Genomic DNA, 11166 nt, shown 5'->3' with positions numbered 1-11166 from the left:
CAGGTGAAGTGAGAGTCAGGTGAAGTGAGAGTCAGGTGAAGTGAGAGTCAACTGTGTGGTACAGTGTCAACTATGTGGTACAGTGTCAACTATAGGTACAGTGTCAACTATATGGTACAGTGTCAACTATATGGTACAGTGTCAACTATATGGTACAGTGTCAACTATATGGTACAGTGTCAACTATATGGTACAGTGTCAACTATAGGTACAGTGTCAACTATATGGTACAGTGTCAACTATATGGTACAGTGTCAACTATATGATACAGTGTCAACTATATGGTACAGTGTCAACTATATGGTACAGTGTCAACTATATGGTACAGTGTCAACTATATGGTACAGTGTCAACTATAGGTACAGTGTCAACTATATGGTACAGTGTCAACTATATGGTACAGTGTCAACTATATGGTACAGTGTCAACTATAGGTACAGTGTCAACTATATGGTACAGTGTCAACTATATGGTACAGTGTCAACTATATGATACAGTGTCAACTATATGGTACAGTGTCAACTATATGGTACAGTGTCAACTATATGGTACAGTGTCAACTATATGGTACAGTGTCAACTATATGGTACAGTGTCAACTATATGGTACAGTGTCAACTATATGGTACAGAGTCAACTATAGGTACAGTGTCAACTATATGGTACAGTGTCAACTATATGGTACAGTGTCAACTATATGGTACAGTGTCAACTATAGGTACAGTGTCAACTATATGGTACAGTGTCAACTATATGGTACAGTGTCAACTATATGATACAGTGTCAACTATATGGTACAGTGTCAACTATATGGTACAGTGTCAACTATATGGTACAGTGTCAACTATATGGTACAGTGTCAACTATATGGTACAGTGTCAACTATGTGATACAGTGTCAACTATATGATACAGTGTCAACTATATGGTACAGTGTCAACTATATGGTACAGTGTCAACTATATGATACAGTGTCAACTATATGGTACAGTGTCAACTATATGGTACAGTGTCAACTATATGGTACAGTGTCAACTATGTGATACAGTGTCAACTATGTGGTATAACGTCAACTATATGGTACAGTGTCAACTATATGGTACAGTGTCAACTATATGGTACAGTGTCAACTATATGGTACAGTGTCAACTATATGGTACAGTGTCAACTATATGGTACAGTGTCAACTATATGGTACAGTGTCAACTATATGATACAGTGTCAACTATATGGTACAGTGTCAACTATATGATACAGTGTCAACTATATGATACAGTGTCAACTATATGATACAGTGTCAACTATATGGTACAGTGTCAACTATATGATACAGTGTCAACTATATGGTACAGTGTCAACTATATGGTACAGTGTCAACTATATGGTACAGTGTCAACTATATGGTACAGTGTCAACTATATGGTACAGTGTCAACTATATGGTACAGTGTCAACTATATGGTACAGTGTCAACTATATGGTACAGTGTCAACTATATGGTACAGTGTCAACTATATAATACAGTGTCAACTATATGGTACAGTGTCAACTATATGGTACGGTGTCAACTATATGATACAGTGTCAACTATATGGTACGGTGTCAACTATGTGATGTAGAAAAAAAAAGAAATGCCATGTAACCTACAAGGGCAGGTGCGGTGCCTACCAGCTCTGGCACTCTGACACCATTATAAGACACATGTGCGACTGCTGGCTATCTTTATTAAGCGTTCCGTCTACACAGTAGGTTTCTTCAGGTAAATACTGAGGTGTAGCAGGTGTAATATTGAAATAAAGATACCCGGTTGTTGTGTATGTCTTACTCGTCAACCTGTTGTTAATTTATACCATTTTTAACACGACACTGACATCCTGTATAGAGTGCCATCCAGACTATTCTGGCTCTACATGGCACTCTACTCTATGGAAAAAAACGACGAATTATCCAAAATATACTGGTGAGACTCATCGGAGACCTGAGTCCAAGAGACGATGAAGAACAGGATGAATAATCCGGGGTCGAAGAGAACATGGAGAACGCGATGAATTACACAAAATTACTCACTGTGTCCAGAATATCTTGTATAAATCAAGGAACGGTTGGGACTTGAACCCATGGCAAGTGAGTTCGAGGACTCACTTGCCATGGGTCAAGCCTCACTCGCTCCCTGATTCGTTTACAACTGCGTTATTACGATTTCCGAAGTCATTGTGTACATTTTGTCAAGGTCAGGAAGCAAGACCAGTATGGTATTAAGGAGAGCGAACACAGTCAAGCAACACTCACAGTAGTAGCCTGGACTCAAACAATTATTACACAGGTAAGACACATATGCAACAGTTAGGTATCTTTATTTCGAAACGTTTCGCCTACACAGTAGGCTTCTTCAGTCGCCTACTGTGTAGGCGAAACGTTTCGAAATAAAGATACCTAACTGTTGCATATGTGTCTTACCTGCAACCTGTCGGTATTTTGTACCATTTTAATGTTCAATTATTACACAGCTGGAAAGTAAGTAGTCCTGTCTTAGTTAGATATTTTTAGTAATTTATTTACATCCCCTATATTCTTGTATTCCATTTATACACCTTTATCATATTCTCTCTAATTCTGCGCCATGCTAGAGAGTTCAGATGTAGAACCTTCTTCTGCCCTCGTAGGAAAGATTTCTGTCCATGTCAAGATATGTCTTAGTATGAACTAATACTGGAATATATCAAGAAAACAAATAAACACAGATTCAGGAAAGCAGTATAGTGAATTCTGGTATACCAAGCACATATATATGGTTTTTAATTGCTGTAATCGTTACGGTATTGATTTATTTGTATTAATGCCACTAAGTACAGAGGCCAAGATGGCATCCATATATTCAAATTTAAATACAAATTTTTATTTCTTTGTGAAGCATAGAAACTGTAGTTGATAGGCAGGAAGACACACGAGGCTACCATTATGAACCAACATGTCGGGCAAATGAATGTGGGAATGAGTTACTTTTTGTTTTTGACTTGCCTGGTTAAATGCTCCGTAACTGACTGTATAAGCTCATCAAAACATTAAAATTAGGTACGAGGCCTTAAAATTAAATTTTCCTGAGAGTGCTTGTCAGCAGACAACCTCTGTGTAGTTGACTCTTCCTTCCATTCTGTACTCTCCCTGTGCTTCCTCCCTCCAGCATCTTCTCACCCTGTTGTCTCTTGTTTTTTTTTCTCTGTCTCTGTCTCTGTCTCTGTCTCTCTTTCTCTTTCTCTCTCTCTCTCTCTCTCTCTCTCTCTCTCTCTCTCTCTCTCTCTCTCTCTCTCTCTCTCTCTCTCTCTCTCTCTCTCTCTCTCTCTCCAAGCAACATTTCTCCACCTGTGGTAAATATTATTATTCTGTATTTTAAACGGCCAAAACAGAACATAGTTTTATAGGCTCGCTTAAAACGACAAATTGGATAGGCTTTCATATATATTTATTACGCAACGTAGCGGGATGAACTTTCAAATAGATTTATATTACGTTAATGCTAATGATGCTATTAATGTCAGGATATCTATTATACCCGGGGTATTCTCTACCCATTCACACACACATTTTATTTCTACGTATATATGTATATATATATATATATATATATATATATATATATATATATATATATATATATATATATATATATATATATTATATATATATATATATATATATATATATATATATATATATATATATATATATATATATATATATATATATATATATATATATATATATATATATATATATATATATATATATATAATACTGCATATTTCGTCTTATAACTGGAGTCCTCTCGAGAAAATTCATTGTCTGATTATATTGGACCATGTGCGGGCTCCATGCTGGCGCTGCGTACTTTACAAGTCTGACATATATCGTGTAAAACATGTCTGATATATATTGCTTATATTCATTCCTAAAATCATTATTTAAGGTAAAAAATTGCAGTTATTAGAGTCAATAAAGTCACGTATGTTGTCCATGTTATGAGAATATATTCGATGTGATGTTTACTCCCAGATCTCTATATGGGATATTTGTAATGTCTGCTGACCAGGCTGTACTCTGTCTTTAGTCTTCTCTATTCCTCAATTATAAATGTTGGTTGTTTTTATCCTCTCCCGTTTTCATTTTTCTTACTATTTTCTGGCATCAGCAAGGACAAGTATGTAGTCAGTCCCTCAGCCTTATGTCCTTAAATTTGTATTGGATGGCAAAACGTGTACAATAAAGATACTCAGATTCTTCATGTTGTCGATATTGTATATTATACATATATATCTGGTGTATTACAACCTAGGAACAATAAGGCCTGTTATCCTGGATGTAAAGGGGAGCAAGGAGCAGAACAAACACAGCTGAATGACTTTGAAATATATTTTCCTTCACCAGGAGCAATAGTAATTATTTACATGTATGTACACTATAAACAGGTGGAAACGTATGTGTACAACACGGTTTAGGAAAGGCCAAGACAGTCTGGAGACAGAATGGACAACCGTGCTCAACCAGCTCTAGTATGGAAATGACAAGGGTAGACAGGTTTGTGGTGACCACAACACCTCTACAACTGCCAGACCCACCTTCTCACTGGCTGAACCTGGGTACTGATCGAACGATGGGGCCCCATCATTCGACCCTAGTACTGGTTCGCTGGTTGGGGACACAGCCTTTCAGTGAGGGTGTGTATATGCGGCGAATAAAGGTTACGTACTCTTTGCATGCCACATGGTGGTATATACTGTGTTAAATACTTTCAAATTTATTCTGCCGGTCTATCCCTTTCTTGCATGCTTTCAATTATTCTGATATTGAATTTCAATAGGTTCAAGAGACTAGAGTTTATATTTTCTAAATCTGTACTGGTTTTCTGTAAAATCCCCTTTCTCGTTGGTGTTCAATCTCCTAATTATGCTTATTGTTAATTTAAACAGTATTCATGTCGGTGACACAGGTCCGTGGTCCTGCTTGTATATTCAGAGCACATCTGCTATTTTCCTGCAGGCGAGGAATGTCTTGTTTCTGGTTACTTGTGGGTCACATAATACGTAGTCAGGCATAATGGTTCTTGTATTCACCTTCAGTAGCTTCATCATATGATACCTTGATGTGTAGAAGCTGGTGAGTGTGTTGGTCAACCGCTCTTTCATCTGCTTTCTGGTACCATCGTCCGATTTTCATTATAACCTCCGTGAATTTTCTGTTCTTCTCCTCTCCTCTCCTTCTCAAGTCTTATTACATGCTCTTCCTTATGTGGCTGTGGAGGAGCAGTAGCAACTCAGATCTGGCCCTCGGTGCCATGTTATCCTATAACCGGAGCTCTCCTCTTCTTTATCTTCGCATTTCTATTCCCGCCTCTTCTGGTTGCTTCTCTCTTCTCTTTCTCTCTTATGGTCATGACTTGAGATCTTCGAGGCGCTAGATAAGACAAAGATTCTCCCTCTGGTTTTCACTTTCACTCTGGTAGTTGTGAGACCTTGTATGACAACCCCAGCATCCCCTGGCTAGGTTCATCATCTCGCGTCTCGTTCCATCATCCACAGTACCTTCCCATCTACACACACACACACACACACACACACACACACACACACACACACACACACACACACACACACACACACAATAGTTTCTCAACTTTTACAATAGAATATTTTTGTGTGTGTTTGAAGTCCAATGGAAAAAAGGTAAGAATTTTATGGCCTCATATCGGTCCTCCATTTGAACCAACCAATTTTCCAGCGAGATCTTCTTCCCCATCACCTCTCTCTCTCTCTCTCTCTCTCACACACACACACACTCTCTCTCTCTCTGAATCCTAAAATTTCTTTGAAGAATTCCGTTAAAGTTTTCCCTAAAATTTGACATGTTTCCACTGTTGCTGCCTTCCGTTTCCACCGTTGCTGCCTTCCGTTTCCACCGTTGCTGCCTTACGTTTCCACCGTTGCTGCCTTCCGTTTCCACCGTTGCTGCCTTCCGTTTCCACCGTTGCTGCCTTCCGTTTCTACCGTTGCTGCCTTCCGTTTCCACCGTTGCTGCCTTCCGTTTCCACCGTTGCTACCTTCCGTTTCCACCGTTGCTGCCTTCCGTTTCCACCGTTGCTGCCTTCCGTTTCTACCGTTGCTGCCTACCGTTTCCACCGTTGCTGCCTACCGTTTCCACCGTTGCTGCCTACCGTTTCTACCGTTGCTGTCTCATACTGTGCAGTACTCGGTTACATAGCTGTAATCCTCAGCACTGTACTCATTAATTTACTCTCAGACATTTGTGGTTCAAGGGGGTCGAGTCTCAGCTCCTGGCCCAGCCTCTTGCCACTGGTAGAATTTACTGCCTCTCTGCCTCCTGGACTCTTTCATACCTGCTCATAAAACTACGCATGGAGCCTGCCTCCATAACATCCTGGTGTGTGTGTGTGTGTGTGTGTGTGTGTGTGTGTGTGTGTGTGTGGCTTCAGCTCCCATGTCATTAAGGGTCATTTTCTCTGATAATAACATCCAGCGTCAGTCATAATTGACAATCGGTCATCCTAGAAAACTGAATTATTGATCAATTTGAATTCAGAATTACATAAATTATTTCAGCAAATAACAGGAAGATAATTTAGCTTATCCAGAGGAAGATAGTGAGCTATCTTTACGATAATTTTCTATATAGCAACCCCATATCTTACTCCCTAAGATAATCTTACGAAAATTAGCCATATTAAATCTTATTTGGCACTGAACTCAGAAATTTTTAAAAGAGCGAAACCCGTACGGGTTCAAGACTGTGACATCGCATATGTCACTTAGAGAAGACTGTCACCGGCCTATACCCGTGACAACCCTTAAATTCCCATACGACTCATCAGCTGTGAGTTGGCGTCCCACCTTCCACGACCTCGCTGTCTCATATTCTCTTGCTGTATAATCCCTACGGGTTTAGCGCTCCCCCATAATGTTCACACCAGGGGCCAGGAGCTGTGAATCGACCCCCAGCAACCACAAATAGGCGAGAACATATGTTGCTTTTAGAGATAACAGTCACTGCCTACAGCCTCCTCCTACCTGCAGCCTTCCTTCCTTCCTTCCTTTCTTCCTTCCTTCCTTCCTTCCTTCCTTCTACCCTTCCTTCCTTCCTTCCTTCCTTCCTTCCTTCCTTCCTTCCTTCCTTCCTTCCCTTCCTTCCTTCCTTCCTTCCTTCCCTTCCTTCCTTCCTTCCTTCCTTCCTTCCTTTCTTCCTTCCTTCCTTCCTTCTTCTTCTTCTTCTTTGTATTATTAATACTGCACTAATAAAAATAACAGCGTTACTTACATCAGCTATATTAATAACACTATTATAGTCGGTGATAACCCAGTGTGTATATTCCCTGAAGACTGTGTTTTCCTGTGTATATAACTAAAGAAATCGTAATGACACGATTGCAAATAAATCATACCCCCGGCCGGGATTGAACCCGCGGTCATAGAGTCTCAAAACTCCAGCCCGTCGCGTTAGCTGGTCTAGTGGCTAACGCGACGGGCTGGAGTTTTGAGACTCTATGACCGCGGGTTCAATCCCGGCCGGGGGTATGGTCCTGTGTATATACTTTGAGGGTTGTGTTTCTCTCAGTGTATGTACACAGAGAGTCTGCTTTAATTACTATTTAGTGCTTAAAGTGATCTTGACTGGTGGTGTGCAGATGACATGCAGTCTTAGTAACCCTCGTGTAGTCGACATGCAGTCTTAGTGACCCTCGTGTGGTCGACATGCAGTCTTAGTGACCCTCGTGTGGTCGACATGCAGTCTTAGTGACCCTCGTGTAGTCGACATGCAGTCTTAGTGACCCTCGTGTAGTCGACATGCAGTCTTAGTGACCCTCGTGTGGTCGACATGCAGTCTTAGTGACCCTCGTGTGGTCGACATGCAGTCTTAGTGACCCTCGTGTAGTCGACATGCAGTCTTAGTGACCCTCGTGTGGTCGACATGCAGTCTTAGTGACCCTCGTGTAGTCGACATGCAGTCTTAGTGACCCTTGTGTGGTTGACATGCAGTCTTAGTGACCCTCGTGTGGTTGACATGCAGTCTTAGTGACCCTCGTGTGGTCGACAAGCAGTCTTAGTGACCCTCGTGTAGTCGACATGCAGTCTTAGTGACCCTCGTGTGGTCGACATGCAGTCTTAGTGACCCTCGTGTGGTCGACATGCAGTCTTAGTGACCCTCGTGTGGTCGACATGCAGTCTTAGTGAACCTCGTGTAGTCGACATGCAGTCTTAGTGACCCTCGTGTGGTCGACATGCAGTCTTAGTGACCCTCGTGTGGTCGACATGCAGTCTTAGTGAACCTCGTGTAGTCGACATGCAGTCTTAGTGACCCTCGTGTGGTCGACATGCAGTCTTAGTGACCCTCGTGTGGTCGACATGCAGTCTTAGTGACTTGTGCAGTCGACATGCAGTCTTAGTGACCCTCGTGTGGTCGACATGCAGTCTTAGTGACCCTCGTGTGGTCGACATGCAGTCTTAGTGACCCTCGTGTAGTCGACATGCAGTCTTAGTGACTCTTGTGTAGTCGACATGCAGTCTTAGTGACTCTTGTGTAGTCGACATACAGTCTTAGTGACCCTCGTGTGGTCGACATGCAGCCTTAGTGACCCTCGTGTAGTCGACATGCAGTCTTAGTGACTCTTATGTAGTCAACATGCAGTCTTAGTGACCCTCGTGTAGTCGACATGCAGTCTTAGTGACCCTCGTGTGGTCGACATGCAGTCTTAGTGACCCTCGTGTAGTCGACATGCAGTGACCCTCGTGTAGTCGACGTGCAGTCTTAGTGACCCTCGTGTAGTCGACATGCAGTCTTAGTGACCCTCGTGAAGTCGACATGCAGTCTTGACCATCGTGTAGTCGACATGCAGTCTTAGTGACTCTTGTGTAGTCGACATGCAGTCTTAGTGACCCCTCGTCTGGTCGACATGCAGTCTTAGTGACCCTCGTGAGCTCGACATGCAGTCTTAGTGACCCTCGTGTAGTCGACATGCAGTCTTAGTGACCCTCGTGTAGACGACATGCAGTCTTAGTGACCCTCGTGTAGTCGACATGCAGTGACCCTCGTGTAGTCGACATGCAGTCTTAGTGACCCTCGTGTAGTCGACATGCAGTCTTAGTGACCCTCGTGTAGTCGACATGCAGTCTTAGTGACCCTCGTGTAGTAGACATGCAGTCTTAGTGACCCTCGTGTAGTCGACATGCAGTCTTAGTGACCCTCGTGTAGTCGACATGCAGTCTTAGTGACCCTCGTGTAGTCGACATGCAGTCTTAGTGACCCTCGTGTAGTCGACACGCAGTCTTAGTGACCCTCGTTTAGTCGACATGCAGTCTTAGTGACCCTCGTGTAGTCGACATGCAGTCTTAGTGACCCTCGTGTAGTCGACATGCAGTCTTAGTGACCCTCGTGTAGTCGACATGCAGTCTTAGTGACCCTCGTGTAGTCGATATGCAGTCTTAGTAACCCTCGTGTAGTCGACATGCAGTCTTAGTGACCCTCGTGTAGTCGACATGCAGTCTTAGTAACCCTCGTGTAGTCGACATGCAGTCTTATTGACCCTCGTGTAGTCGACATGCAGTCTTAGTGACCCTCGTGTAGTCGACATGCAGTCTTAGTGACCCTCATGTAGTCGACATGCAGTCTTAGTGACCCTCGTGTAGTCGACATGCAGTCTTAGTGACCCTCGTGTAGTCGACATGCAGTCTTAGTGACCCTCGTGTAGTCGACATGCAGTCTTAGTGACCCTCGTGTAGTCGACATGCAGTCTTAGTGACCCTCGTGTAGTCGACATGCAGTCTTAATGACCCGCGTGTAGTCGACATGCAGTCTTAGTGACCCTCGTGTGGTCGACATGCAGTCTTAGTGACCCTCGTGTAGTCGACATGCAGTCTTAGTGACCCTCGTGTAGTCGACATACAGTCTTAGTGACCCTCGTGTAGTCGACATGCAGTCTTAGTGACCCTCGTGTAGTCGACATGCAGTCTTAGTGACCCTCGTGTAGTCGACATGCAGTCTTAGTGACCGTCGTGTAGTCGACATGCAGTCTTAGTAACCCTCGTGTAGTCGACATGCAGTCTTAGTGACCCTCGTGTAGTCGACATGCAGTCTTAGTGACCCTCGTGTAGTCGACATGCAGTCTTAGTGACCCTCGTGTAGTCGACATGCATTTAAATTTCAGTCAATTCCACTTAATTAACAAAACTAGCAATGAAAAAAAAAACCACTAATTTTAATACCCGTAACACCACTAATACTATCAGCATTAACACTAATGCTAGCATTAACTCTACTAATACTTCTAACACTATCATTAATGCCTCTAATACCAGCACTAACTCAACTAACACCTATAACACCAGCACTAACTCCTCTAACACCTGTAAAACTAACACTAATGCCTCTAACACTAGAACTACACTACTCCACTAACACTTCTAACACTAATACCGATAATGTAACTATTCTCAGTAAATTCCTCCAATGATTCGCTGGACTACTGTAATAAGATGGTTGGTAACATGGCGGAGAAGAGGCAGTCAGGACCCAGGCTTAAAGCTGCTGACTGTGACAGATGAAATGTTGGCTGTTGGGACGGACGGTGGAACGGACGGTGGGACGGACGCTGGAACTGACGGTGGGACTGACGGTGGGACGGACGATGGGACGGACGGTGGGACGGACGCTGGAACTGACGGTGGGACTGACGGTGAGACGGACGGTGGGACGGACGGTAAGACGGACGACGAGGTACTACGGGGTATGACGAGGTTCGGCGAGGTATGACAATGTGTCTGCTGGCATGCACGGTGCAGACAGCACCAGGTGGCACATGGTGCTGCCACTACCAACTGGTACACGGTACCAACACCACCAGCAGGTGGTACACGGTACCAACACCACCAGGTGGTACACGGTACAAACTCTCCCCACCCAAGTCAAAACAAATGCAAAATATACAGTTTGAAACAATTTGAACCCGATCAGACGAGACATTCTCCAGGTAACGCACGGCAACCGCTGCGCTGTTGTCACGTATAAACAAAAACTGACAGACACCTACACAATCTTGTAGCACCCTGAACTATATATATATATATATATATATATATATATATATATATATATATATATATATATATA

General features: G+C 42.9%; 1 protein-coding gene across 1 annotated transcript in view; it reads right to left on the bottom strand.

Moving 5' to 3' along the window:
• Positions 1-11166, bottom strand: part of LOC138852847 (uncharacterized) — a 68532-nt gene that overhangs the window by 4559 nt on the left and 52807 nt on the right. The window lies entirely within an intron of this gene.

This window comes from Cherax quadricarinatus, chromosome 1, assembly GCF_038502225.1.
Source record: "Cherax quadricarinatus isolate ZL_2023a chromosome 1, ASM3850222v1, whole genome shotgun sequence".
NCBI lineage: Eukaryota > Metazoa > Arthropoda > Malacostraca > Decapoda > Parastacidae > Cherax > Cherax quadricarinatus.
This window is presented reverse-complemented; position numbering and strand designations above follow the sequence as displayed.